Source organism: Gorilla gorilla, chromosome 13, assembly GCF_029281585.2.
Source record: "Gorilla gorilla gorilla isolate KB3781 chromosome 13, NHGRI_mGorGor1-v2.1_pri, whole genome shotgun sequence".
Lineage (NCBI taxonomy): Eukaryota > Metazoa > Chordata > Mammalia > Primates > Hominidae > Gorilla > Gorilla gorilla.
Window position 1 is genome coordinate 119,604,588 of NC_073237.2, and position 27,015 is coordinate 119,631,602.

General features: G+C 38.3%; 1 protein-coding gene across 8 annotated transcripts in view; it reads right to left on the bottom strand.

Annotated features, from left to right (window-relative positions):
* STRBP (spermatid perinuclear RNA binding protein) overlaps positions 1–27,015 on the bottom strand; it is a 158,935-nt gene that overhangs the window by 128,777 nt on the left and 3,143 nt on the right. Inside the window, exon 1 of one of the 8 annotated variants that reach the window (XM_055351863.2) lies at positions 24,237–24,260. The exons of the other annotated variants lie outside the window; for them this stretch is intronic. The gene's annotated coding sequence lies outside the window, so the exon portion shown is untranslated. Of the gene's footprint in view, positions 1–24,236; positions 24,261–27,015 lie in introns of those variants that run through there. 8 annotated transcript variants of the gene reach the window in all.

Below are 27,015 nucleotides of genomic sequence, written 5' to 3' on the forward strand. Positions count from 1 at the left end.
ATACAATTAAACCTAGATTCCCTTAAAGGCAAACTAAGCACCATCCAACTTTCAGTAACCAAGGAAGACAGCTGCATAAAAGCAGCATGACCTAGGGTTTAGCTACTTACAAAACCATTATAGTGACTAAGAGAGAACAGTACATTGTACTAGGGCACCCTAATTTCAGCACGGACTGTACAGGAACTCTGACAGCACTGTTTTTCAAAACAAAGAGTCATCCTAACATCCCACATATGCAAATGAATTGATAAACAGTTAAGATTCAAATAAGCTAAAGATGAGAAGGGAGGCTACCCAAGGAAATTTCAGAAATTTGCCCTGTCTTTCTAACAATAAATCTCACAGCATGAAACAGAGCTTTATTATTTTTACACACAAAAGAGAAAAGCTATAACAGAATTACACTTAAGTATATAATAAAAACATTTCCATATTTTTAAAAAAGAGACACCCCCCGCACAATAAATTCCACGTTAGAATGCCATCTGGGAGCAGGCAAAAGTTCAATCAATTGTAAAGGCAGGAAGGTAAATTTGATCATAACATTACAAAAGTTTCAGAATGAGAATTTTTAAGTATTACTAAAGATTTCCTTAGCAGTGGCAGTAAGATTTATGCTTTCCTGCCCCTAAAAATAAAAATACATAAAATAAACATCTTCTTAATATGGAATGCCTAGGCTGGGCGCGGTGGCTCACGCCTGTAATCCCAGCACTCTGGGAGGCTGAGGCAGGCAGATCACGAGGTCAGGAGATTGAGACCATCCTAGCTAACACGGTGAAACCCTGTCTCCACTAAAAATACAAAACATTAGCCAGGCATGGTGGCAGGCGCCTGTAGTCCCAGCTACTCAGGAGGCTGAGGCGGGAGAATGGCGTGAACTAGGGAAGCAGAGCTTGCAGTGAGCCGAGATTGCGCCACTGCACTCTGGCCTGGGTGACAGAGCGAGACTCTGTCTCAAAAACAAAAAAAAAAAATATGGAATGCCTATCGGGCTTTCCTCTTGTCTATCCAAATCTTACCTTTTTTCCTGGGCCACATTTAGACTCACTGCCAAAACAAAGGCCTGTCCCAATGACAAGCCTACTCTGACCTCATTTGTACCTGATATCACAAACTTAGGACCAGGGCACAGAACGTCTTGCATTTTCCCCCAGCTTCTTATGAATATGACTTATTACTGAAAGCAAGAACTCCTGAAGGACAAGGACTGTCATCTCTTTTTCCTATGCTATTCTTATAACAGGAGCAGAGTAACAATATCACCTACAATTTACTAAATGTCTGGCACTGAGCTAGGAACTATACACATAAGTTTTAAAGGATAGTTATAAAATATTTGATAAATACAAATTATTCAGCGTAGCATCTGAATTTATGAAATGTTCCTAAAATGAGTATCTGCAAACTAGCCACCTGACACGAGAAGTACTACATTACTATTATTGTTGAAGCTATAAACAGTCTTATCTTCACAGCAGACCTATGAGGCAAGTACAGGTATGCCCCTAAGGGAATACAGGCTCAAAGAAGTCAAGTGATTTATCCAATGTCACAAACTATTAAGTGAGTCCTCACTCAAACCAGGTCTTCTGACCAAAAAAATAAGCCCATTTTCTTTCCACCATATCTTACTATATTATGGGATTTGCTCTTCTCCTCTACCCACCTAAGTCCTACTTATTCTTCAAGTTCCAACTCCTCCAAGAAATCCTTTTCAGCTACCATAGCTTATTCTTTTTTACCTCTTTTCATCAAAATTCAATGAAAGCAAGGTCTATATTTAACATTCCTTTTTTCTCCTTCAATTTAGCGTTATGCTAGACCCAGAGTAGTTACTCAACCACTTAATATACTGTATGATGCTTTCTTCATGAAACCATTATTACATTATTATGTATAAAAATGTTATTGTCTGACCACCACACCGAAATCTAGAGATCCTGCATTTTCTTTAATGTTATCAAGTCTTTGAATTCAAGGAGGCAAGCCAAAAAGAGAGAGAAACAGAGACGTATTTTACTAGCATTTCACTAAAAGCAAATATCACTAGCTAATTTTCTCACAAAAAGTAGTTTCTATTATTTGTCTCCTCTTATCTTTCAACAGGATTGATAGAATCAATGGATATCACAAAATTCAGGTTTCAGAGAAGGCATTGATAGAATTCATTTTTCTATATCCTTATCTTTCTATAACTTTAGTCGCAAACATACAAGAGCATCAATGGCTAAACCTTCCTAGGCTTTGTTGGCTCTGCCTTCCCCTCCTCCAGACCTCATAATGTGCCAGTGCTCCAAGGCTCTGTCCCAGGCCCCCTTCTCTGGTATCACACTGTCTTCTAAGTGGCCTCTCCCAGTTTTATAACTCTGTATAATGTCTATATACAAATCACCACACTATATCAACAATCCTGACCTCCACCTGGACTCCAAACTTGTATATCCAATTGATGGCAGACATCAGTTAAAATATAAAGTGATTGGCCGGGCATGGTGGCTCACACCTGTAATCCCAGCACTTTGGGAGGCTGAGGAGAGCGGATCATCTGAGGTTGGGAGTTCATGACCAGGCGCCTGACCAACATGGAGAAACTCGATCTTTACTAAAAATACAAAATTACCTGGGCATGGTGGCACATGCCTGTAATCCCAGCTACTCGAGAGGCTGAGGCAGGAGAATCACTTGAACCCAGGAGGCGGAGGTTGTGGTGAGCCAAGATCACACCATGGTACTCCAGCCTGGGCAACAAGAGCAAAACTCCATCTCAAAAACAAAACAAAACAAAGTGATTTAAAAAGGACTATCAACTGGGCACAGTGGTGCACACCTATAATCTCAGCACTTTGGGAGGATGAGGCAGCAGAATCCCTAGAGTCTAGAAGTTCAAGACTAGCCTGGGCAACAAATGGAGAATTTGTCTCTACAAAAAAGAATTTTTTTCAATTAGCTGGTTGTGGTGGTGCGCACGCCTATGATCCCAGCTACTCAAGAGGCTGAGGTGGGAGGGTCACTTGAGCCCAAGAGCTCAAGGTTGCAGAGAGCCGTGATCGTGCCACTGCACTCCAGCCTGGGTAACAAAGCAAGACCTTGTCAACCCGCACAAAAAAAAAAAAAAAAATCAATTTTTTTTTCTCCAAAACATACCTTGTTCCTCTCCCAAGTCTTACCAATCTCACTGGATAACAATAATCATCCAACCAAGTTTTAAAAGAAAAAAAAAATCTAGGCATTATCTTTGATTCCCTTTTCCTGTGGCCATGAAATACAGAACACATCCTGTTGACTCTATCTTGAAAATACATCCTGAATCCTTTCCTAGAATAATCACCTTTCACCTGGTCTGAAATAGCTCCCTAATTCATCCTCCTGCTTTTGTTCTGGTCTCTCTCCATACAGCAACCTTTTCACTCCCTTAATCGAAACATTCCAGTGGCTTCTCATCACCCTCAGAATAAAAATCATACTCCTTACCTTGGCTTACAAAGTCCCAGGTGATCTGGCCCCTGCCTACCTCACCAACCTCATTTGTACTACTCTCCCTCTTGTTCATTACACTCCAGACACCCTGTCCTCCTTTTTAGTTCCTTCCACACACCCACTGTGTTCCTAGCTGTTCCACTAGCTGTTCCCTCTGCCTGGAATAGTCTTCTCCCTTTTCTTCAAAAGGCTGGCTCTTTCTTGACATTCAGATCTCACCACCACAAACAAATGAGATTTCTTCAGAGGCCTTCCCTGATCTAATCAATCAATTAGCCACCCCACTATTTCAAGGTCAACCTGTTTCGATTATCTGCATAGCACTTAATTGAGGTATATCGTTATTATTCATATACTATCTCTTCATTAGAATGTAAGGTCAATGATTAGGGACCTTTACCACTGTATTCTGGTGCCTAAAACAGTGCCTGGCCCATAACAGAAGTTCATAAAGATGTTGAGTGAAAATTTTATGAATAAATGAATAGCCAGGCACAGTGGCTCATGCCTGTAATCCTAGCACTTTCAGAGGCCAAGGTGGGCAGATCACTTGAGGCCAGGAGTTTGAGACCAGCCTGGCCAACATGGCAAAACCCCGTCTCTACTAAAAATACAAAAAATTAGCTGGGCATGGTAACATGTACCTGTAGTCACAGCTACTCAGGAGGCTGAGGCAGGAGAATCACTTGAACCCAGGAGGAAAAGGTTGCACTAAGTAGAGATCACACCACTGCACTCCCACCTGGGTGACAGAGTGAGACCCTGTCTCAAATAAATAAATAAACAGAATTGAAATGAAATTGCTTCCACTTCCACAGCTCTATTAATTATGGTTTTTAACACCAAAAAGGGAGGGAGGGCTAAAAAGTTTAACATTTTGCTAATTACAAAGAATTCTCTCCATACAATTTAAGCAATTTGAGTATTTTCTCTACAGAACTACTTCTTTCTAGTCTCATTCCAATCTATTAAAATCCAATGGTAGAGACACTCCACAGTAAAAATGTCAATTCTTCCCAAATTTATCTATAGATGTAATAAAATTTTTACCAAGGATTTTTATAGACATAACCAAACTTATTCTAAAACTTATATGGAAAGACACAAGACCAAGAATAGCTAAAACAATTTTTAAAATAATAAAATTGGAGAAATTCTACCAAATTTAAAGACTTATTATACAGCCACAGTAATCAAGATTGCGTGGTATTGGTAGACGGACAGACACAGAGATCAATGGAGTAGAACAGAGAAGCCAAAAACAGATCCACACAAACATGTCCAACTAATTTCTTAGAAAAATGCAAAGCAATTAAATGGAAGAAGGATAGCCCTTTCAACAAATGCAGCTAGAGGAATTAGACATCAATAAGAAAAAGAAAAAAAAAAAGAAAAATAGAGCTTTCATCTAAACTTCACACCTTACACAAAACCTAATTTGAAATGAATCACAGACTTAAAACTATAAAACTTTCAGAAATAAACACACTTTTAGGAAAAAATCTTTGGGGCACAGGGCTAGTTGAAGAGTTCTTGCAAAAGCAAGATTCATAAAAGGAAAACCTGATAAACTAGACTTGGTCAAAATTAATTTTTGTTCTATGAAAGACACAATTAAGAGGATATAAAGACAAGCTACAGCCTAGGAGAAAATAATTGCAAACCACATACCCAATAAAGGACTTCTAACTAGAATATATAAAGAACCCTCAAAACTCAACAGTTAAAACAAATAAAAATTAAAAAACAAGAATCCAATTAGAAAATGGGCAAAAAACATGAACAAACATTTCACTGAAAAGCACAGATGGCAAATAAGCATATGAAAACATATTCAAAATCATTATCCAGAGACATGCAAATCCAATCATAATGAAGTATTACTACATAAGTATCGGAATGGTTAAAATAAAAAATAATTCATTGCTGAGGGAAATGCAAAATGGTACTTTGGAAAAGTTTAGAAGTTTCTCACAAGGCTAAATGTAGTCTTACAACACAATACAATAGGAATTGTGCTCCTAGATATTTATTTAAATGATCTGAAAACTTACATCCACACAAAAGTCCACACACAAATGTTTATAGCAGTTCTGTTCATAATTTCCAAAAACTGGGAACAACCAAGATGTTTTTCAATAGGTGAATGGATAAACAAATTGTGATATAATCACAGTTGAATACTGTGGTTCATCCACTATAGGATATTATTCAGCAATAAAGAGAGATGGGGGGAGAGCAAGAGTTATCAAGCCATGTAAAGACATGGAGAAACCTTAAATGCATATAGCCTAGCAAAAGAAGCCAGTGTGAAAAGGTCAGATACTATATGCTTTCAACTATATGACATTATGGAAAAGGCAAAACTATGTTAACAGTAAAAGGATCAGTGGTTGCCACGAACTGGGGGTACAGGAGGGCTGAACAGGTAGAGAACAGATTTTTAGGGCAGTAAAACTATTCTGTATGACACTGTAACGGTGGACACATGTCATTTTACATTTGTTGTCAAAACCCACAGACCTGTACAAGTCACAGAGTCCTAATATAAGCCATAGACTAGTTAATAATAATGCATTAATACTGCATTATTGTTCAACAATTTTCACAAATTTACCATGGTAACAGATGTTAATTAAAGGGGAAAGTCATGAGGGAAAAAGGTATATGGGAACTCTCTGAATTATCTGCCCAACTTTCTGTAAACCTAAAACTGCTCCAATGAAGTCTACTAATCTTTCTCAAAAAATAGTATTGATGTCAAATGCTGGCAAAGATGTAGAGAAACTGGATCACACATACACTGCTGGTGGGAATGTAAAGTGATACAGCCACTCAGAAAAAGTACAGCACTATCTGAGAAAACTAAAAATGCATTTATCACATAACCCAGCAATTGTACTCTTGGGCATTTATCCCAAAGAAATGGAAAATTATGACCATTCAAAAGCCCATCCACAAATGTTCACAGCAGCTTTAATAGTAATAGCCAATATGGGAACAATCCAAATGTCCTTCAACAGGTGAATGACTAAACTGTGGTACTTCCCTACCTACCATGGAATACTACTTAACTATAAAAAGGAACAAACTACTGCCACATGCAACAACTTGGATGGATCTCAAAGGAATTAGCCTGAGTGAAAAAGCCAAGCTGAAAAGTTTACATACTATATTATTTCATTTACATAAAATTCTTGAAATGATAAAATTACAGAGATGGATTACTCAGTACATTATTTCCTACAACAGCATGTGAATCCACAACTACCTCAAAAAAAAAAGTTTTATAAACTCCAAAGGTAAAGATATATTCTCTAAAACCAAATTTTTCCCCTTGAGTGGGCTAACAAATTTCCCAGAGCGGGAGTTCTAAGCCTCATATGCACACTGGAATTACCTCTAAAAATCCAGATGCTTAGGCAGCATCCCAAACCAATTAAATTAGAATCCTCAAGGTGAAATCCAAGCATCTGTATTTCTTTTTTTGTTGTTTTTGTTTGTTTGTTTGAGACGTTGTCTCGCTCAGTCGCCCAGGCTGGAGTGCAGTGGCACGATCTCGGCTCACTGCAAGCTCCGCCTCCCCGGTTCACACCATTCTCCTGTCTCAGCCTCCTGAGTAGCTGGGAGCTGCCACCACGCCCAGCTAATTTTTTTGTATTTTTAGTAGAGATGGGGTTTCACTGTGTTAGCCAGGATGGTCTCGATCTCCTGAACTCATGATCCGCCCTCCTCAGCCTCTCAAAGTGCTGGGATTACAGGCGTGAGCCACCACGTCCAGCCTCAAGCATCTGTATTTCTTTTAACTCTCAGGTAATTCTAATGTTCAATCAAGAATGAGAATCAGTATCCTCCAGAGCTAGAGAGTCTTTTCAAAAGCAACCTTTACTAACATGTTAATAAGATTATTAACAGTTGTTAAGGATCTGGCTGTTAACAATTCACTAAAATCTTAGCCACAAAAATTATCCCACTGATAAATGGAAACTTTAACCCAAACCTCACTCAGCTTCCAGAAACAAAAGGATTTAGCCCAAGAAAGACAATAGTTCATTATGGTTTATTTTTAAATAACGTTCCTACTCGGCAATGGAGTTTGAGTCTGAAATTGAATGGTAGGTTCACCTTTATCTGTGAAACTTCTGTAAGTACAAAAATGGATATATTAATCTGGCTTTCCAAAATCTCTCAAGCAAAAAGGTTACAATATTCCATTTTAGACTTAACCTAAAATCAAAAGGAAAGATTTAAAATAACCTCGTGACTTTCACAAATTTAACTACCCACAGACAAACCATGAGAACAAGGTACAGAACATGAAACATTTCGAATGAAGTATTCTTTTCCAACTGCATGTGAAAAGGCAACATTGACAGCATCACAAAAACCTTAATTTAAAACTAAATGTCATATAAGAACGCCATATACACCCAAACAAACCCACATACCACATAATTCAACACATCCGGGCAGCAGTGGCTAAATAATGGACTAGCATGAATACTGCAAGGATGTTGGCAGACCGATGTAGAGTCGCTCACATTTCCTTTGCCTTTAACAGTGCCTGTTACATTACTAATGTAGTTTTTGGTTTTTAGGTTTGTTTGGAGTTTCATTGGGGTTTAAGGGGATGAGATTCCAATTATACTGTATAAATTATTAAGTTAGATTCTCGGCCCAGGAAAATTAAGTAAAACAACAATACTATAACATAACAGAATTTGACAGTTGTGTATTTCTTAAAACATTAAAGTGATAAGGCCATTTTTAAATATGTGTAATCTTTTTACAAGTTCAGAAGAACCACAAATTATGGAGCTACAAACCACCAGCTATTCAAAGGAAAATTGTAGCTTATAAAATATTGGCTGACTGCCAATACAAATAAATTTTTTCCCCTCAAAAAAGCTTTGTAAGCCAAAATACTGTTTCAAAAGTGACTATAACCATCTTATTCAATCAAGTAGTGATGTTATTACACAGTAAAGGTAAGTCAATTCTTGGCCTAAAACAACCTGTAAAAACCCACTAACAAACTATTTCTCACCAATATAGTAAAATATCACCTTGAACTTAGAAATCAAGATCTGGAAAATGTTAATCCATTACTATTTTACCAAAATGTCATCAGGCAATTAATTAAATAACAACAATAATTTTTTAAAAAGTTTTGAAAAAACCAGATTGAAAAAATACCAATCAATGAATTTATTATAAAAGGGGAGAATAGCCACTACCCAATCCCCCCCTTCAAAAAGCTATCCTTTGAAAAACAGCAAAAACTCCTCTACAATCCAAAAATATTTTTTTCAACTTACTGCCCAAATGGAAAGGTAACAGAAGACAGAGAGGTGGATTCAAATCCCAGCTGTACTTTTTTTCTTTTTTTTTGAGACGGAGTTTTGCTCATCACCCAGGCTGGAGTACAGTGCCACAATCTCGGCTGACTGCAACCTCCACCTACCACGATCAAAAGATTCTCCTGCCTCAGCCTCCTGAGTAGCTGGGATTACAGGCTCCCGCCACCCCATCTGGCTAATTTGTTGCATTTTTAGTAGAGACAGGGTTTTATCATGTTGGCCAGGCTGGTCTCGAACTCCAGACCTCAGGTGATCCACCCACCTCAGCCTCCCAAAGTGCTGGGATTACAGGCATGAGCCACTGCGCCCAGCCTCCTAGCTGTACTTTTAACTAGTAAGCACCCTAGGCAACTGATTAGTCCAGGCCTCAGTTTTCTCATTTATAAAATGGAAACACCATCACTCATCTCACAGTGAAACTGCTGTAAGGATCTAAAGATGCAATGTGTGTAAAATGCATATCACAGTATCTGAACAAAGTAATAAGCGCCCCATAAATACAGGCCAGAATTATTGCATTCAATAAATGGAGAAATCAGAATCTCCACACGGATGGAGAATTTAGATGTCGTATGTAACTAAAATATATCTTAACATACATGGATTGAGAATTTGGATGTCTTAAGTAACATCAGAGCTGAGTTGAAAAAGTTGAAAAAAACAACAATAATAATAGTTGCCATGAGTGCCTTCTATTGCTAGGCACTTTGTAATTTTTTTTAAATCATTATAATAATTCAGTAAAGGAACAACTAAGCACAAGGTATACACAAGGCGCTTTAGGAAGCATTAAAACATTTCTATGAAGTCTTGAGTGGAGATCTTTACTCTGTGTATGTATATATTTTTCCTCCAAAGCAAGGTATCTGAGTATTTCTATTCTATTCTAATGAGACACATAAATGCAAATAACATAATACTCAAATCTATGTGATCTTGGCATATTTAACTTAGTCTTTTCTCATCTATCAAATAGCAATAACATACTTCTCCCACCCCTATCGTGTTTTTTTTTTTTTTTTTTTTTTTTTTTGAGATGGAGTCTCACCCTATTGCCCAGGCTAGAGCGCAATGGCACGATCTCGGCTCACTGCAACCTCTGCCTCCTGGGTTCAAACAATTCTCCTGCCTCAGGCTCCTGAGTAGCTGGGATTACAGGCACATGCCACCATGCCCAGATTTTTTTTATTATTATTTTTAGTACAGACGGTGTTTTACCATGTTGGCCAGGCTGGTCTCAAACTCCTGACCCTGTGTTCCGCCCGCCTCGGCCTCCCAAAGTGCTGGGATTACAGGCATGAGCCACCGCGCCCAGCCGAATTATTTTTTTAAGGCAAATAAAAACCTGTAAAAATACTGGAAACTATACAAACCTATAAAAATAGGGTAACAATGTGAGAATAAAAATATAAATTGCAACATAATTTTGTAAGCCTAACATAATTATTCAGTGTTAATTCTCCAGTATAACCTGATGTAATGATTACCTGAATGAGCACTGTCTGTACTTTCCCATAATAAAGAATGGCTTCCTCTCTCCTTGTATGTCACCTTGTTATAGAGAACTTGCATTAGTCATCTTTTTACAAGGTTATATGTCTTACCCCTTCAGCTAGACTATGAACTACTAAAGAGAAGGAACCGTTTTTCATAATTCATATCTTTAGCAGTACCTAATACACTGCTCTGTCTATAAAAAGGACTCAAATATTTAATGACCAATTCACTGCATTTCAAAATTAGGCAGCTCTTTACTTCAAGGAATAAGATGGTTTCTAAGACTAAGGCTTACGTAGCAATCCATTTCATAGTAATTTCCAGATTATCTCTTATTAAGGCTGTAGGCCAAGCCACATGGCTCTCACCTCTAATCCCAACACCTTGGGAGGCTGAGACAGGAGGATCACTTAAGCTCAGGAGATGGAAACCACAGGTCACAATGAGACCCCATCTCCACACACACACAAACTTTTTTAATTAGCCAGGCATGGTGGTGTGCATCTGTAGTCCCAGCTACTCGGGAGGCTGAGGTGGGAGGATCACTTGAGCCCAGGAGGTCAAGGCTGCAGTGAGCTGTGATCATGCCACTGCACTCCAGCCTGGGCAACAGAGTGAGACCCTGTCTCAAAAAAATAAAAATACGCTTTGGAAGGCTGAGGCAAGAGGATCACTTGAAGCCAGGAGCTTGAGACCAGCCAGGGCAACATAGCAAGACTCCACCTGTACAAAAAAATTTAAAAACTAGCTGGGCATGATGGTGCATGCCTGCAGTCCCAGACACCAAGGAGGCTGGAGTGGGAGGATCACTTGAGCCCAGGAGTTCAAGGCTATAGTGAGGTATGATTGCACCACTGCACTTCAGCCTGGGTGGCACAGTAAGACCCTGTCTCAAAATAAAAATTATTTTTTAAATCTGTTTTTAAATTTTTTTTAATTAAAAAAATATAAAGCAACCGAGTCACTCCTTTTAGCTTACCAATTTTTCTAACTTTGCAGTTCTGCAAGTGTGGTTTAGGAACCCCTGGAGGTCCTCAAGACCTTTTCAGGGGTCTGCATGGCCAAAACTATTTTCCAAGTAGTATGAAGGCATTATGTTTCTTTTTCACTCTCATTCTTTCCAGAGTACAGAGTTTCCCAGAGGCTATATAACGTCGAAGAGGGAACATGAAATAGGTCACATTTGGAAGATCAAGATAATTCAATGAATCAATATTTTCCAATGGCCAATGCATAATGTTATAAAACCATGTATAGATAAAAGATCCAATCAAAATGCAAAGACCAATGGATTTTAATGTAACAGGACACAAAATGTTCACTGATCTGGTTTCAGATTCTATCAGGATACTACCATTTGTCAAGTTTTGGTGTAGTATCAAAGAAGAATATCCAAAATTATCTGAAAAAGCTATTAAAATATTTCTCCCTTTTCCAGCTACATATCTGTGTGAAGGCAGATTTTCTTCTTCATATACTTCATCAAGAATATTAAAACAGACAATGCAGAAGCAGCTATCCGAACCCAGTTGTCTTCTAGTAAGTTAGGCATTAGTGAGAATTACAAAAACGTAAAACAATGCTAGTCTTCTCACTAATTTTCTTTTGTCTTGTGTTAACATATAATAGTTTATTAGCATTTTAAATAAATATTTAAATTTTTATCAGATATAATTTCCGATAAATATCAACAGATACAACTCACATAAACAAGAGATCATTGGGGTCCTCGATAATGTTTAAGATTGTAAAAGGGTCTATAGTTAAAAAAAAAAAAGTTTTTTTTGAGAACTGCTGGCCTAACTATATGTAGGTTGATTTGGTGTTCCCAATGCTAGGTTTTCTATCCATTTCACTAGGGAAATGCAACCATTTCTCAGGAATGAACCATGTCAACACTGTACAACTTGGAGCAGTGGTCACTTAAGCTCTTGACAAATGTTTTGCACTCATTTTGCAGTCAGCAATCCTCCTCCAATGAACAACAGATTTTCAGCGAACGGCTTTGGCAAAAACATCAACCATTCTTTGATTCCCATTTCATAACGAGTAATCACTTAGCTATACGATCTGTTTTAAAGGAAAGCAGGGCTGGCTACAGTGGCTCACACCTATAATCCCAACACTTAGGGAGGCTGAAGCAGGAGGATGGCTTGTAGCCAGGAGTTCAAGACCAGGGTGACAAAACGAGACCCCATTTCTACAAAAAAAACAAAAAAACAAAAAAATGTTTTTTAATTAGCCAGGTCTGGTAATCCTGTAATCCTAACTACTTGTGAGGCTGAGGCAGGCAGACCACTTGAACTCTAGGAGTTCGAGGCTGCAATGAGCCATGATCGTACCACTGCACTCCAGCCTGGGCAGTGGAGAGAGAGAACCTCTCTGTCTGTCTCTGTTTCTTTCTCTGTCTCTGTTTCTTTCTTTTCTTTTTTCTTTCTTTCCTTCTTTTCTTTTCTTTCTTTCTTTTCTCTCTCCCTCTCTCAAAGAAGAAGAAGAAGGAGAAGGAGAAGAAAAATAGTACAAGAGAACGGACGGCACTTACTGAGCCCATCGCAAATGTCAGGCTCTGTGCTACACTTACATTATCCCATAATCCTCAAGACCCCACAAAGTAACACAAAGCAGGAAACTAACTCAGATTTACTTGCCAAAGGTCACACAGTTAATAAATGGTGGAATCAGGACTCAAAATCAGGCCTGTGTGACTCCAAAGTCCAGTGCTCTCTCCACTTTACCAGGTAACCTTCATAATACTGGATTGGAAATCAAACCCGTCACTTACTTTCTATGTCCCTGAGTGAGTCACAACTTCTCTCAGCCAGCTTTTTCATGTACAAGATAAGAGGGTTAGTATAGCTGATCTCCAAAGTCCCCTCCATAGCTAAAATTCTTAGATTGCAATTCATCACAACCTCAACCTTACAGTTACAGTGTAAAAGGCCTTTGTATGTCTTTCTAAACAGAACAAGAGAAACAATGCAAATAATGGGGAAGTAATGAGTAAAATTATTAGGCTAAGATATAGCTTTTCATGCTTTAACATTAACTATCATCATGAAATACACTATAAGCATTTAGTAGGCATTGTATACTTTTCATTCCAGACAACAAAAGCTCCCTTCTTTGGCATAAGCTTGGGCATTCGGCCAGCTGACATCTCTAAGGGTGGTAAGCACCTGTTAACATGCTACACAGGAATACCTAACTGAAAGGGATTGCTATAAGGGAGCAAATGCCTCATCATTAGCTTGCATAGCACCATCTATTTTTTTTTTTTAGCTCAATTATACAATACCCAGTGAAGGTATTTGCCAGGCATTTCTGAGAAAAAGGAAAAGTTGCAGGAAATGGTGAAAACTGACACATGGCACTTCAACACACAAACAAAACACAAATCCAAGAAGAAATGTGCTGATTGCAGGACAGTATACAGATGAGGTTTTCCTGTATTTGCACCGTGATGTTGGCTAGGCTATCAAAATTTAGACTTCTTCCTATAACACGGACCATTTGAACACAATTCACTATGTGCCAGATACTGTCCTGAGCCCTTTAGAGACAGCACCTCTAACGCTACAGAGCTGTAACATAAGATATTCATTTTAAAAGAGGAAAGGTCTTACAGCTAGTAAGTGACAAAGACTTGAAAACAAATCTGACCAACTCCAGAGCCTGTACTCTTCACAGTACATTTCTGCTGGTTTCAGAGAGAATGAAATGTCACCACTAGGTCAAAACAGAAAAGCAATGTGTAATATTTGAGCCAAGCTACAAGGGCATTTTAAAACTTTTAAATAAAAGTTTTTAAAAGCTTAAAATCCACTTATGGAAGTACCTAGTATTTAGATATTAGCGAAAGTCACAAGGTCACTGTCAAAAATCTATACTTCTTTGGATAACTATCAATACACACACTCAAGACATTTGTAGATGGCTGCTATTGCTATACCTTATATTCTTGTTATGCTCACATAACCTTAAAAAAATCTCTTTGTCCAAAGTAGCCAGAGAGCTGTATTTTACATGATACCATCCTTTTTACCCAAAGCCAGCATATTTGAACATATTACCCCAGGGCCTATTACTGAAGGGAAGTAACATGATTCGAGCCAAAACACAGTAGAAAAGTGACAAGGTTTATGAGGTGACTTACTAGGGGCTTTCAAAGGAATGACTGACAACTGGCCTACAAAAGTTCTTTCAAACTTTAAAAAAGCTAAAATAAAGTTTTTTAATAGGGGCAAAAATGTAATTACAAAAGTCTTCAATACACACAATTTGAGTTATGCTTCACTGGAATTGAATCACCACTTTTTAAAAGGATCTTAAAATGGGAAATCAATCAAGTTCCAATACTGCTCAGACTAAACCACTCAAGCAAATCAATTTATGAATTTAAAATAAAATCATATAAAGACTCATTAAAAGAGAAGAAAAAAAGAAACAGATAATTTCTAAGAACAAATGTCAGAAGCTACATTGCCATTTCCTCTAATTGTTCATGATAATGTCCATAAAGAGTTCCAAAGATTATTTCCTATTTTGTTTTTCCTCCTGTGCATACAAATCATAGTGGGACAGGATAAAGTGGCAACTAACAAACACCAACAGGACTAACAAACTCAAATCCCCTTCCCTTACACACTGTACTGCTAAGAGAGTGCTGAATCCCTCAAACGAGATGATTCCTTCCATGTGTTTCTTTTTGCCTGCTCATTCCCAAATTTAGTGACAAGAACACCCAACTTTTCAAGCCAAATATATATGGATTTGAATCCCAGATTGACCACTTATCAGCTAAGTGATTCTAGAGTTACTGAACAAGCCTTCATTTTCTCATCAGAAATACAGTAACCACTTTGAAAGGCTAGTGTGAAGATTAACAATAATATGCACAACGCACGCCTGCTATCAGCATTATTATTCATTATGTGCCTGACACATTCTTTTTGGATGTTGCTGCTGTTTGTAATATCACTATTAAATAGCATAAGAAGGATACTCTGTTTCTCACTGGCAAATCGGAAGCAGGCAACAAAGCACTAGGAGTGACCTGTAATACAAACTTGCCCTAGTCGACCTTACTTGTCACAGCAAAGATTTTTATTCTAATTGCTTAAAAACTTTTCAAACTGCATAATGGGTAAGGGGTTTTATTTTGAAGTGATGAAAATGTTTTGGAACTACATAAAGTGGTGGTTGCTCAACATTGTGAATGTTTCATTTAAACTGAATCGTTCAGTTTAAAACGGTTAGCCTTTTAAAAAAACGTTTTCAGAAGGAACGAGGGGGAAAAAATCTTAATTATTCCAACTGAACATTATTAGGTGTAATAACACCCAATAATGACCAACCAACTAAGCTGGTTAGTGACCAACTCAGCTACGTTCATTTAAGATTTCCTGGTACACATTTCTAAACAGCAGCCTGACATGGTGAAAGCAGCCCAAGACTGAAGGTCAAGAAATCTACCTCTTGCCAGTCAGGAGATCGAGACCAGCCTGGCTAACACAGTGAAACCCCATCTCTACTAAAAACACAAAAACTTAGCCGGGCGTGGTGGCGGGCACCTGTAGTCCTGCTCCTCGGGAGGCTGAGGCAGAAGAATGGCATGAACCCGGGAGGCGGGGCCTGCAGTGAACCCAGATCGCGCCACTGCACTCCAGCCTGATCACGTGAGACTCCGTCTCAAAAAAAAAAAAGAAAGAACAAAAAAGAAATCTACCTCTTGCCCCAACTCTGCCACTAGTTGGGTGTGTGATTTTCAACTAGTGCCTTAACCTCTCTGGAACAAAGCAGGACTAAAAGGATCTCGCAGGTTTCTCACAAGGGTAAAACTTTATATTCTTAGCAAACCAATCATGTGAAATAAAATTGCCCAGATTTAAAAAAAATTTACAATATACTCCAAATCTGAAAAACTAAAAGCCATCACACCTCCAGTGAGGTGAAAAATATAAATTATCCTAAATAGGAAAATTTTCTCATTTCAGGAGAGTTGGGTCCTACTGACTCCTATTTAACGGAAAACAAAAGGCTCTATAATGACAGTGCCAAAATAATGTTCACTGACAATATTATCTAAGGGCAAAGAAAAAAGACTTAATAAAGAGATGACTAATGTGATAAGCTCAAGGTCACCCTTCTAAACGTAGCCGGTGAATTGCAAGTTTTTAACAAACTCATCATGTCTTTTTTCAACTATTAAAAAATGCATTAAATATAAAAATATAAATATCATACATCATTAGCCTATAAATAAAAAGTGTACACAATTATCAATATCATTTTGCAAATAATTTTTTTGCCTATCATCTTTGGGTTAAAAACACCTCCTGCTACAGGGCTCTGAAAATGCTATAAATCTAAAAGAACCTTACACTGTTCTTGAATCTGCCTGGCATAGAAAGCTACATCCTCTGATATCTTCTGGTATTTTGTTAAATGTAGGCTGTTAAAGAAATGTTTTGGCAACTAACATCTTAACTACCACTAATTAGGTTAAAAGGCTTGTCCTCTTCCAATGTGGCTCTATGTCCTAAGGGGAAAAACAGGAGTATGGCATGGCAAAAGCATGCAAACCTTTTAATTCAAATAAACACTGCCTTCATCTCAAGGTGATCAAGGTTACTAGTTGGGAACACTCAACTGCTCATCTGTTTTCTTCAAAGACGTAAGAAAGGCACTGCTTAGATATCCATAGCCAATGAAGCAGCAGTAAAGGAGATTTCAAAGGATAACCTGTAAGTTGCATCAAGCTACTGAGAATACATAGTGTTTTCACAACCAGAGCAACTTATCTAACAAACTTAGTGAAAAGGGTTGAGCTACTTACAGATGAAAAGAAAAATTCAGGTACTGTGTCAAAGTTTTCCAAATCAATTATCTAGATTCTGATGCCAGCAATAGATCCAGCAACTGAGTCTTACTTCTCTTTCTGGGAGTTAGCTATATCAAAATGAAGGCACGAAAGCAACAGATGCACATCCTTTCTAAAGAGAATACTAATTTTCTTTTTATCAGAATCATCATCACCTGTATATAACCATCACACCTGCAAATGTTATACCAAAACCAAACAAATTTTCCTCCTGATCTCACTTCTCTTGGGCTCCCTGCTTATACTGAGGGAACCCCAGGCTGCCAATCAAGTAGGCTTGAAACCCTGTAGTTGTCAGGCTTGTTGCTCAGCCCTCACATCCAGTAGTTACCAAGTTGCAACAGTTCCAAGACATCCTTTCTTTCTTTCTTTTTTTTTTTTTGCTAGTCTTGCTCTGTTGCCTAGAATGGAGTGCAGTGGCATGATCATAGCTCACTACGGCTTTAACCTCTTGGGTTCAAGCAATCCTCCAACCTCAGGCTCCCAAGTAACTGAGACTACAGGCAAGCACCACCACACCCAGCTACTTTTTTTCTATAAAGATGTGGTCTCATTATGTTGTCCAGGTTGGTCTCGAACTCCTGAGCTCAACTGATCCTCCGCCTTGGTGTCCCAAAATGCTGAGATTATATATATACCTACTTCCACTACCTATACCTATTTCCACTACCTTTATTGCTTTCCCCCCAAATTATTACAATAGCATTTTAATCAGTGTACAGTAAGTTGTCATTTAATGTACTTGATAGGTTCTTGGAAACTGCGACGTTACAGGAAATAACATATAATAAAACCAATTTATCATAGGCTAATTGATATATACAACAGTTAAGTTCTTCTTGTCACAAAAACATCACCAAACTTCTAAATAAAAACCAAAACCCTTGTAATATTAAACACTGAAATAAATGTGAGCTATATATATGTAAGAAAAGTTAATAAAAAACAAGATGACTACTTAATTATTCCAGTTCAAGAATGCAGATGGCCAGAGCCTATCCCATCAACTCAGGGCACAAGGTGGGCACCAATCCTAGACAGAACACCATTCCGTCACAGCGCACACTCACACACACACACCCTCACTCACTCATCTCATCCTGGGACCATTTAGACAGACCAATTAACCTAAACTGCGCATCCTTCAGATATGGAGGAAACCAGAGCACCCAGAGAAAACCCACACAGACATGGGGAGAATGTGAAAACTCCACGCAGACAGTGGCTCCAGCCAGGAATCTTTTTTTTTTGGTCAACATTATAATGAAACAACATTGAATGAAACATTATTCGAGGACCAGTCATATTTATTTCAGTCTGTCTTTCCACGTAACATTGTCAAACTCATAAAGATAGTCCTCATAATGTCCTTTATCACTGGGGTTTCAAACAGAGTAAGGCTTGAATTCCTTATTCCTGCATTCAAATCCTTCTATCAGTAGCTCCAACATTCCTCTCCAAACTTACGCTCTGCTAATTCCTTTCATATATCGTATCTTCAACAAAATGAACCACTTATTTTCCATACAAATCTTGAGCATTCTTATTTTGCTAATGCTATTCCCTCCATATGGAATTCTCTTTTCCATTTTTCTCATAATCCAGTTCTATTTGTTTTCCATGGCTGATACTACACACTACACACACCCTCGCTGAAATCGCTCTATTATTCCCCTCCACTAGAAATAATTTCTTGTTCTTCTGAATTCTGGATCACTCTCTCTTAGGTACTTACCTTTCTAAAACACACAAACACACACACACACACACACACACACACACATCCCATACTATCAACTCCCCTAATAGACTGTAAGCTCATAAAAGTATAAAAGTCAGAGTCCATGAATACTTTATCTCTGGCTGGGCACAGTGGCTCATGCCTGTAATCCCAGGGCTTTGGGATACCCAGGCAGGAGGATGGCTTGAGCCCAGCAGTTCAAGACCAACCTGGGCAACACAGCAAGACTTGTCTCTACAAAATAATTTTTTTTTAATTAGCCAGGCATGGTGGCAGATGTCTGTAGTCCTAGCTACTCAGCAGACTGAAGTGGGAGGATTGGTTGAGCCTAGGAGGTTGAGGCTGCAGTGAGCCATGATCACACCACTGCACTCCAGCCTGGGCAACAGAACAAGACCCTGTCTCAAAAAATAATAATAATTTTATATATATATAACTTATATAAAAGATATATATTTATTTATGCATAATTTATGTATATATATTTATTTACAAAATTGTATAGAATTATTATATCTATATCTTTGTATATCCCCATGCAACCAGCACAGTGCTTAATAAGGACTCAAGATGAATAAATTAATAAGGATACTCATGAAGAAAAACAGAAATATAGCAAAAAGACGACTTCAAGGCGCATAATATTCCAAAGAAAAACTGAAATTAAAACTTTAAAAAATTAAACCTTTTCCAAGTGTAGACTACAATTAATAAAATAGTTCATTCAAATACTCAGGTTCCTACTAAATGCCAGGCACTGTTCTACCAGGTGCTTGAAATCTACAGAAAACAAAACCAACAAAAATCCTTGCTTTCATGGAGCTTATATCAGGTGGAGAAAAAAAGGCAATAAACAATATAAGCAAAATATATCATAAGTGAAATGGTTTAAAGTGGTATGGAGAAAAAGAGGATGGGAAAGGTTGGGTAAGGAGAACCAGAAATGGAGGAGCTGCCATTTTAATCGGGTGGTAAGAGAAGGCCTCACTGAAAATGAGAGACAAGATGGAGCCAAGCAAATGTCTGAAAAACTGCATTCTGGACAGGGTAAACAACAAGCGCAAAGGACCTGAGACAGAAATATGCCTGGTATGTTAAAGAATCTGCAAGAAGGCCAGGCGTGGTGGCTCACGCCTGTAATCCCAGCACTTTGGGAGGCCAAGGCGGGCGGATCATGAGGTCAGGAGATCGAGACCATCCTGGCTAACACAGTGAAACCCTGTCTCTATTAAAAATACAAAAAAATTAGCCAGGCATGGTGGCGGGTGCCTGTCGTCCCAGCTACTCAGGAGGCTGAGGCAGGAGAATGGTGTGAATCCCGGAGGCAGAGCTTGCAGTGAGCCAAGATCGGGCCACTGCACTCCAGCCTGGGTGACAGAGCGAGACTCCGTCTCAAAAAAAAAAAAAAAAGAATCCGTAAGAAGACCACTGTGGCCAGAGTGGAGTAAGCAAAAAGAAGAGTAAGAGATGATGAGGTCAGACAGCAAAGAAGGCATTCGATCACAGAAGGACTTGATAGGACTTTGTGTTTTACTCTGAGCAAGACGGGCAATCACTAGAGGGTTTTGGACCAGAGAAGACAAAATCTGACTTATCTTTTTTAAAGGATCATTCTTGTTACTGTATTAAGAATAGACTACAAGGAGGAAAGGGCAAAAAAAAAAAGGGGGGGGATTACTGCAATAATTTGGAGAAGGTAATGTAGGCTTATGCCAGTGCAAGTGATGAGAAGTGGTCAGATTCTGGATATATTTTAAACAGAGCTGCTAAGATTTCCTAAGGGATCAGATGTAATGTGTGAGAAGAGTCAAGAATGTCTCCAGGTTTTGACCTGAGAAAATGGAAAGATGAAGCTGCTATTTACTGAGATATGGAAGATTATAAAAGGGACACGGGGAAGAGGAGACAGGGTAAGTTCAATTTGAAATAAGGATAGAAGATATAAGAGGAGATGTCAGGTAGGCAGTAGCATACACAAGCCTGGAGTTCCAGGCTAGAGATAAAAATTTGAGAGCCAGCCAGGCGCAATGGCTCACACCTGTAATCCCAGCTCTTTGGGAGGCCGAGGCGGGTGGATTACCTGAGGTCCGGAGTTCGAGACCAGCCTGACCAACATGGAGAAACCCCGTCTCTACTAAAAAATACAAAAAATTAGCTCGGCGTGGTGGCGCATGCCTGTAATCCCAGATACTCAGAAGGCTGAGGCAGGAGAATTGCTTGAACCCGGGCAGCAGAGGTTGCGGTAAGCCGAGATCATGCCATTGCACTCCAGCCTGGGCAACAAGAGTGAAACTCTGTCTCACAAAACAACAACAACAACAGAGATCCCACGCGGCAGTCCAATATTAAGAGGTAGGTGTAATAAGGAAGAACCAAAAAAGAGACTATGAAGCCAAGTAGGTAGAAAAACCAGCAATCTGGTATCCTAGAAACCAAAGCAGAAAGTGTTTCACAAAAGGAAGCACCTATTTGTGCCAAACACAGCTAATAGGTCAAATAAGAAATAAACTTCGTAGTCTTGACAGGTACAGTTTCAGTAGAGTGGTGGGGTTAAAAATCTCACTAGAGTGGTTTCCGGAGAGAACATGAGAACTAAAGATGAACAGAAGAAACTTTTTCAAGAAGTTTTGCTGTAAAGGGGAGCAGAGAAATTGGGTAGCAGCTAAAAAAGGCACTGTGGTCAAGAAATGGTTGTTTAAAAAAAATAGATGAAATATAGTATGTGTGTGCCAACTGGAATGAGCCAGTAGACAGGGGAATAATGATGTTGCAGGAGAGAGACAGACATCATTTCAGCTGTTAACAGAATTTCACTAGAAGAGTCAAATAGCCCAATGAAGAGAAATTTCACTAGGCTAGTGGGCAATAATTCCAGAGTACTGTTACTCTTTGTGATACTAAAGAAGGGAGGAAAGCAGCCCATAATTCTAATTCACATGTCACAGGAGGCTCAGAAGAGAGGCTGGACAACTTGCCAAGAACCTTTGTGTTAAGACATTTTACATGTTATTTCATTTAAGCACAAAATAACTTCATGAGGCATTATCTTTATGTTACAGATAAGGAACCAGAAGCTCAGAGAGAGTAAATAATATGCTTAACTCACAAAGCTGGTAAGTGGTTTCTAAGAGGTACGTTTTAAATCCACGTCCTTCTGTGCAGAAGATAAGGAATTATTGTTAATTTAGGGGGTTAAAATAATGCTGTGGTTATGTGGTTTTTTTGGTTCTTATCAGTCAGAAATATATACTGAAGTATTTATGGATCAAAGTATATGATGTCTAAGATTGGCTGTAAATTCCCTACCAAAAAAAAAAAAAAAAAAGTAAAATGCAATTGTGAGTAAGGGCTGAGCAGCAAAATGCTGATAATTGGTGAAGCTGATTGATGGCTATATGGAAATTTACTGTACTGTTTCCACTCATATACATCTGAAAAGTCCATGATGAAAAATGAAAAATAAAAATCCAGGTCCTTTTGAGTCTATCACTTCAAAGCCTGCCCTTAATTTCTGCTCACTTCCAAAAAAAAAAATATGCTTTATAGCTTCCAAACAATTTTCTTATCTTCTTTAATCTTCAATATAACTCAGTAAATTAGGAGTATTATTCCTATTTCAGACTTAAGGAGAGAGATCTACAACTAGTAAATAGGATCAGATCTCATAGCTAAATCTTATAGTACCAAAAACATTCTTCTAATACAGCAATTAAGGTTGCACACCAGGCACTGTGTGCATACCCATACTCCACCCAGTACCAGTACTTTTTCTCAGATTCATTACTATCTCATAATCCTGAGACTCTGAGCTTCCTGGGAGGACTAAGCATTATCCCATTCAGTCCATGAAAAGACTTGTGTACTCAACAGCTTGATTAAAAGAGGCAGATTTCAAAGTTGCTCAGCCATCAATCTTCCTTGCCAAATTCAGAAACTAACATGAATTTGATATACAACTTCTCAGTGATCTGATAGTCTGCCAATCTCTGCTCTAAAGTGAACTCCTTTGTGCCTCCATTTCCCTAAATGTAATATTCCATTGTTCACCTACACTATACAGCCATCACAGGGACCAAAGTTCAGGTATATGAACTCTGAGCTTTAGAAATAAAGGAACAATAATACTGACCAACTTCAAAAGTCAATTTTGTATAGTTCTAAAACATTTACCACAAAACTGGCAGAACAAAAAAATCACAGTTAGTACTTATTTTTAAGATACCGTATTTTTAAAAGCCTCATCACGATGTTTGCTATCTGTTCTTCTATGCTAACCCTGGCATTATAAGCTCATTCACAGCTTACTTCAAAAACAACCGAAAATATTCACACCAAAGTCTTGAGATTTTATTCTCTCCAGCTTTTAATCATCAAAACTGCAACACTTTTCCCCTCTAGTTCACTACCTTTGTGAGTTATTCAGAATTATTTAACTCAAGAGTTACCCAGTATCCAAAACTTCATTAGGTTAAAATTTAGGTTGCCTGAGCTGTACAGAAGCCTATGATTAGATGCAATGTTTAATGAGTTTCAGATTTACTTGAACTATAAACATCTTAAAAATGAACTGCCTCCATCTTAACTTTTACAAACCAACCACTCATTTATTAGATCACTACCTAGCTGTCTTAAATTGTACTGATTTCCATTTAGTCTGACTAAACATAAGTAACCAGTTACAAACTCCATTTTCATATTAAGGGCCAACATATCTAGAGAAGGATCTATTCTTTACTCAAACCAGTATTATTGAAGCATACTAAGAAATCTTAGGTCTGGTACAAAACACACCTTTGAGCCTAAATGTCAATTTATGCTTGCTGAATTAACTGGCAAAACGGGCTTAATAATGGCATACTAAAACAAGCATGGTAAGAAAAAAATCGAGACAGAGCCCTTTAGGACAATTATTAGTCACTATATGTCAACAGCACTATATTGGTTAAATTAAAATCATAAACAAAATGCTGATCTGCCCAATAGGATATTGTGAAAAATCCTGGCACCTGGAAAACTGCAAAGAACAGGAAATTCTGCAGGTGCAGTAAGAAACATCTTACCCATGACCCAGAAATGCCTCAGAATTTATTACACAACCTGCTGCAGAATTCTCACTTTTCAAGTGGAAATGAACCATGAAGTCACACAATGCAAGGCTGTGATTTTATTATTGATGTAATCAACTGTACCCTTTCAAGTTATGCTAAAGTTAACTAAAGAAAGCAGATGTTTTACACAGCGCTAGTTATGTCAGAAGTTAAGAGAATCTGAATACCAAATAAAATTTAGGACTGCTTCATTCAGCCACACGCACATGTGGAGAGTCTGTTGTGAGGCAGGCACTATACTTCTCAAATAGGATGCACTTAATGGACCCTTAGGACAAGAAATAATTCAAATTAGACATGAAAGTTACAAATCAGGTCATTTGGTCACCTCACTATTCAATGCAAGAACTAAAAGCTATATTAAAGATTAACACAACTTTCAGGCTCAAATCACCTAATTATCTACATCACCATTAATCTGGCCTTATTTACTTTACTTCTATTTTAACTGACACATACATTAAACTTACATCTCCCAATAAAGTTTTCTAAAATTAGACTCGATTCACTAGCCTCTTAGAATTACTAGTCAGAAACAGTTTCTGTAGCTAAACGAATTTTGAAAAACAACCAATCTTCCAATAAAAGGACCTATGCAAAACAAATGAAAACAGAAAAGCAGTAAAATGGGTAACAGTGTCCTAACATGTTACCTAAGAGAGTAAACTATTAGAGTAGATCACGTAGCAAAGAAAGATCACTATCGGAGCTGGGTATTACCAAGCTCAAGGCAAATTAATGTGTAATAAAGCAACCGATGCTGAGACAGGAGGATCGCTTGAGCCCAGAAGTCCAAGATCAGCCTGGGCAACACAGCAAGACCTTGAGACCTGGTCTCTACTAAAAGTAAAAAAATAGCCAGATGTGGTGGCACATGCCTGTAGTCCCAGCTACTCGAGATGCTAAGGCGGGAGGATCACTTGAGCTCTGGAGTTCAAGGTTACAATGAGCTATGATCACACCACCACACTCCAGCCTGGGCCACAGAGCAAGACCCTGTCTCAAAAAAAAAAAAAAAAAAAAGGCAATTTGCTATTTACATTTTTGCTGTGTCAATCATGACCAACACCTGGAAGGCTCTTTACAACTTGTAAACCAAACACAACATTAAGAAAGCATTTAAAAATCATTCCCCCTCAAATAGAGCATTACCTGTCAATGCATATGGAAATACCAAATGATGGGTAATTATTTGATAACTAAAACTTGAAAAAGGAAGGAGTATTCAGTAAATCAGAACAAGGAAGCTTGACGTCACTAGCAGAAGGGATAGCTCTATTTTTCTATTCCAGTCACTCAGTCAGTAATCAATTTTCTGCAAAATACATAGGAAAATGTATTATGTTTATTATTTCTGATATAAGAATTGAATTTGGCTGGGCACGATGGCTCACGCCTGTAATCCCAGCACTTTGGGAGGCCGAGGCGGGTGGATCACGAGGTCAAGAGATCGAGACCATCCTGGCCAACATGGTGAAACCCCGCCTCTACTAAAAATACAAAAAATTAGCTGGGCGTGGTGGCGGGCACCTGTAGTCCTAGCTACTCGGGAGGCTGGGGCAGGAGAATCACTTGAACCCGGGAGGCGGAGTTTGCAGTGAGCCGAGATTGTGCTACTGCACTCCAGCCTGGCGACAGAGCGCCACTCCGTCCCCTCCCCCAAAAAAAGAATTGAATTCACTGAGCCAAAGAAGGCCTCTGTCTCTGGAAATTCCTGCTTAGAAACAATCTTGGGCTATAGCTAGAACCCAATGTCTCTCACAAGCTTCTGCTCAGGCTGAAGAATTCAAACCAGCACTAACACTTAGCTGAGAAATTGGAAAGGTAAGCAGACAGCAAAGAATGAACAAACTTCAATTTGCAGACATCTCTGATATTCACATAAGTTTCATCTCTATCCAACTTTCACACAACAAATTAATCCACCTAATGGCAAATTATGAAGTACTAACATTTGACCAGTCTAAAAACCACAGGGGAGAAAAAAGAAACTAAGTAACATCTATCCCCGTATTTACGTAGCTCCAGTCTTCCCAAAAGACTTAAACTTGTTTTATATAAACCACCTTGATTCTCATGGGAGATGGACAGAGTCAGATTTCTAGAGAAGAAACCAGCACAAAGGGATTAAATATCTTGTCCAGCAAGTCACCAGCGAAAATAAAACCAGAACCCAATTACTCAGCCTACAAAGCCTAAATAACCTGCTTTCCTTGGTTCGTAAACTTAGGATATCTAAAGTGCCTACAAATTGTCCCAATTCATAGAATTTCACTGAACAATACATATAATCCGAACACTATACCAGAATTGAGTATTCTGAGCAAGAAAGTAGTGCGCACCCCAAGTCAATAAAATGAACACAATGGACTTAAAAAATATAAGGAGGAAACAATGGCTATGTTGGGGAGAATTTTCAAAGCTCACTCTATTCATCTTATATCCTACTGCTCAAATTCTCTGCCGAAAAGCAAATGAGGTCAGACATGCTCCCTATAATTATATTGTATACATATATCAAATCTCAAAATACTCAAGAGTTTCAATCGAAGGGACATTATACTCTAAAAATCTTTCCCTCCAAAAATAAAATCTTACAGTAATGCCTTCAGAGCATTCTTTTGCTGCCATGACACACTTCAAATTTGGATTTTACGAATCATTCGCTTCCAGTTTTTTTTTTTAATATTTATATTAACGGATTCCGATTACTTAAAATTTGGTGTTCTGCTCCGCCCTCATTATGTTTAGGCAAGATTCCCACTTCCACTCAAACTTATTATTCAAACATACAATGGCTGCATTAAGATACTTCCTAAATCGACAAAAAAAGAAAACTAATCAACCCAGAAAGCTCCCAAGCTACCAAAGCGAACCTTTTATTTGAAATCATACTAGGTACCACACTACACATTACGTGAAGCCCACAGAGTGATAATTGAAGTT